Below are 5,057 nucleotides of genomic sequence, written 5' to 3'. Positions count from 1 at the left end.
AGAGCTAGAGGGACAGAGTCACAGAGATATGTGTTCAGATTGTTCTAAGTGAAGACGTTAAAGATTGGGTTGTGGATATACAATAACACAGCCCGAGTCAAAGTATGATTCCTGGAAAGCGGCTAACGCGGACTGGGGTGGGTTTCCAGCCACAAGAAACGCGGGAAAGTAAAGTTTATTATACATTTCATATACAAATGAAAAATTAAGTATTTATTATTAATAAGGGTTTGTTTGATAGAATTTATTTGGGAATAATGAGTCATTGAATAGTATTTTTTGAAGAATGTATGGTTAAAAGTATGGAAAGTTTATTGGTTTATGTGTAAAATATTTTATTTTGTGAATGTGTGAAAAAAATGATCTCATTGCAAATAATTTAAATTTTTAAAGGGTAACAACAAACGAGGGCTAAATGTAGTGATAATTTAAAATTTTTAAAGGGTAAATATATTCACACCACAATTTTTGTTAACTACACCACATTTTAATTACAATGAATGTTCTTAAACTTTTCTTATTTTTATACTTGTGTTCTTAACTTTTTTTTTTTTTTAAATATTTATCATCAACCCTCTATTAATTTTCACATCTTGTTTATTGAGATGATTTTCATTGAAAATATTTATTATGAGTGTCCAAAACATATTTATCTCGTATTTTTAAATAAACAAAATCAATGACAGAGCTAGGATATTTTAATTAGTCATGCAAAAATTATATAATAAAAATAATTATAAATAATATAACATGGACATTATTATAATTGTTCTTGACGTGTTTTCATATTTTGAAAACGTCATATAATTAAATTATTATTAATTTCATTAAATATATCATTCTTTATAAATATAACTAGATAGTCATTCAACCACTGATCTCCAATTCGATTATGCAGTCGAGTCTTGACAAGATTCATAGTAGAAAATACCCTCTCAATAGTAATAGTAGCCATGGGAAAAAAATACAAGCCTATATAGCAGTAGATACACTTCATTTTTCTTCGTCACAACAAGCTTCTTTGCAAGATCATGAAGACCCCGTAATCCTCTGAACTCGGTGCGCATGTCAAAAATATATATTTCGAGTTGATCATCAAGTGTAGAAAGATCTATTAGTGAAAAATCTTCAGGATAAAACTCGCCTGATCGAATTAATTTGTTTTTATCAAAAGAAGAAAACGAATCATCTAGACACAACCATGCTATACAAATGCACAATTCACAGTTCACATTTGAGAAATGATCATTTAATTTTTGAAGTTGCATATCAATGACGACATAAAAATAATCCACACGTAAGTGATGTAAATTTGTCATTTCTAGAATGTTATGTCATGAACGACCTGAAGGTATATAGCATCCATGTTAAGAATATCAATAAGCTGCTTTTGACAAAAAGAACAATCTGTTTCAAGAAAAGAGTCTAATCCATTCTCCCTCATTGCCTGGAATTGTTCTTTACAATTTTTTATTAATCTCATGGCAATGATAATATCTTGATCTTTCCTTTGTAATGTCTTTGACAGTTCATTTGAGATTCCTATGATCCTTTTCATAAGATGAAGACTAAATGCGAATTCAAATCTTACTATCAAGGTCAATAAATTTCGTGCTTAACATTTTTTTCCAGAAAATACCTTAAAGATTTTCCATATTTTTTCTGTGAAAATTTATGTTTGGAAGGCTGACAAGGATCAATTTCTACGTATGCTCTTTGAACTTTATTCCGAACATTAACATGATATTCCATAATTGGAATTCGTAGTCCACGATCTGTAGGAAGTTGTGCATCATCAATTTTACCTTGAACATATCTTTCATTTCGAACAACATCACTTTCATGGCCAATATCATTTTCATTCTTATTATTACTTTCAATATCACTTTTAACTTGAATATCCCTTTCATCTTGATCATCTACATCGACACTGCTAGATTTCTTTCTATCAATGTTTTGACCTTTAATAGAAACTCAAACTTTCCTTTTAAAGTATCCCTCCATGCCTGTTGACATTAAATTGAATACTATGCAAACGAAAAATTTGCAATGAAGACTATAAATTTGACAAAGTTTTAGTAAGTCAACTAATAACATTAGAACCAAATAACTTCAGCAAGTCAACATTTGTAATTGTTCTCTAATCTAATAACTTTAGCACCAAACATCAAGATGGGGATTAAGATCTTTGAAAACTTTTAGAGTCGAGATCTAATAATGTGGGGGCAGTATCAATATGTATCGCTCTCAAACATTGTATGCTTTAGCTGAGATCTGGCAGAATGTGAAAACTGAAAAGTATTGGAATTTATCTGAGATCAATAAAGTGGAAGAAGCCAGAAGGAACCAGGTTTTAGTTCAATCGAGATAGATTGAAGAATTCTTGAAATCAGAAAAATTCAAAACCTATATATTTACTTATAAGTAAACTTTTAAGCTTAGCCAAACATGCTATTGACTGGAACAAGTCCAAGGACAACATCATAACAACATAGATTTGTAAATCTAATGCCAACAAAAGATGAATGCTCACTGAGTGCCTGTAGTTCTTAAGTGTACAAGCAGAAAAAATCTACGAAATGCTATTGACTGGAACAAGAACAAGGACAACAACATAGATTTGTAAATTGTAAACAAAGTGATTTATGACAAGCAAATATAATCAAACTGGTGACATATACCCACAGCAACAATAAAACCAGTCAACCTGAGATTATAATTCCAATAAAAATACCTTCAATAGAAGAGAATTAGATGATGCCGGAAAAAGAGCTACAAACTTTGTTGGATATTGGTTAAATAAATCGAGAATTGAAAATCGATTAAAGTGACTTCGTATCGATTTCGGCCAAATACTCAAAAGCTCGACTCAATTCGTTTAGGCAAAATTGTTTGCCACTTCGCCGCTTCGGGGCGCACAAACGGGCAGAATTTTGATTTCTCTGCATGTATTGAAGGGTATATTTGGCATTTCGAAAATCAATATCGGATGAATGAGAAATTACGAAAAAGGACGAAAATCAGGTCAAAATATTTGACCGTACGGCCGCACGGTTGTCCGGTGAATAGACACCTTTTCATAAAGGTGCATTGTTTGGAAATGGTGCATGGTTTGGCCTCAAACATTTCGTCCACACCCTTTCATGGTCTATAAATAGGACCCTTTGGGTGTCCTATTCCACACAATTTTGATATGCAAAACATCTCTCATCCTCTCTTCTATCCAAAATCAAAATCATTTCATTTATTTTGATTTTCCTTCATTTCATCCTTGGAGTACATAAGCCTAAATTTGGTTCGTTGTACTTGTGTTTTGGAGTGCTACAAACACAAGTGTAGTCGTTGTATCTTGGGAGTCGATTGCCGAAATCCGTAGGCACCGTTGCGGGGCAAATTCGACTTAAGGACAAAGAGTCCAACTCTTGCCTCGACTTTGTCCCTACTTTCTTCTTCTTCTTGTTTGTGTTTTCTTTGCCGTTACTCTGTCCAATTTTCGGCACGAATTTACAAACCATCATTATACTTATTTTGGCGTCAATATTCACAAAATTCCTCCAACAAACTTGTGTACGGAAGATGTCAACGGTCGACCGCTGATTGAAATCGAATTTGCAAGATATATATGAAAGAGAGAAGAGGACTGCATAGGGTTTTAAGCTATTTCAAATTGGGATGGGAGAAAATTGCCGCTTCCATCGAATATTTGGTTATGTTTGATTGCATTTATTTTTCATAAAAAATATAAGTTCTCACCCAAATTCCTACTTTGGAGTGTTTGATCGCTATTTTTCCCATTGAAAATATTTTCCAACTTTCGAAGATATGCCTAATTTTTCTTTTTTTAAGGAAAATATTTTCTTTGGAAAGTATGTTTTTGTTTTCCTCAAAAGAAGGAAAACATTTTCTTTTGTATGTGATATTTTTCATGTCAATCAAACATTTTTCTTAATTGCCGTGTCCCTTGGCGAGTTAGTTTTCCAATTGCCGTGATTTTGTATCCTTCCTTTTTTAATTAAAAAAAAAGAAAAATAGAATTTTTGGGTGGGGTTGCCCAAATATGCTTTCCCCTCTAACCGAAATAAGTAACTAAAAGTTGAACAAAATATTTGTCCATCTTTTCAATGTGTGTTACCAAAATATTTAGATGAAAATAGTGATTAGAGACAAAATATATTATTTAATTGAAGGTTAAGAATAACAATGCACGAGAAAAAAGTTGAGGACATAAAAGTAAAAGTGAACAAACATTGAAACCTTTCTTATAATTAAAATGTGATGCATATATAAAAAATTGTTTTGTGAATATAATTATCCAATTTTAAATAAATACTTTCAAATCGAATCAAGGATGCCCATTTTTTAATTCCGATTAAATAATTTTAATTGTCATTTAAATCAGATATTTGAGAAACACATCACATGGGCACTAATCTCGTTGACTTCATTTTTTATAAAGAACAAATAGTTTAAGAATTAGACTGGTTATATACCTCACAAGGGAGAGGGGCACCACGAATAAAAAAATGGTGAACCCCTATTGTGAGGGGGCTATATACCATGCTTTGTGTTGTACAAAGTACGGTATACATCAAGCAAAATTTATAGTTTAATGTTAGAAAAATGAATTTTGCTTGGTTTAGTATAACATGGTATACAATTCCCTTACATGGACCCCCTATTGTGAGGAGGACACCATGAAATAGCATGGTGTACAACTATCCTAATTTTAGAAAAAAACAATTTTAGTGATCCATATAATGATATGTCTATCTGAGCCATGAATTCTTGGATTTAGCTAATGTTTGACAACTGATATGGTAAGTTTTGGTTATGCTCGAACATTTTATCCCGATGACATTTCTCAGAAACCTTTGCGATTCCACGTCTGCAATGCTCGAGCATTAAATCCCCAGGATATAATGCTCGAGCACTAGCAGCCTTGCTGTATCCACATTTTCATGATCCTGTTCTCGAGCAAGAGTGGTCCTCGGGATATATTCTCCTCCCAGCTTACGATTGTTATTACTGACCCAATAGGACTCCTATATAATTGGGAC

The sequence above is a fragment of the Olea europaea genome, chromosome 12 (genome assembly GCF_002742605.1).
Source record: "Olea europaea var. sylvestris chromosome 12, O_europaea_v1, whole genome shotgun sequence".
In the NCBI taxonomy this organism is placed as follows: domain Eukaryota; kingdom Viridiplantae; phylum Streptophyta; class Magnoliopsida; order Lamiales; family Oleaceae; genus Olea; species Olea europaea.
This window is presented reverse-complemented; position numbering follows the sequence as displayed.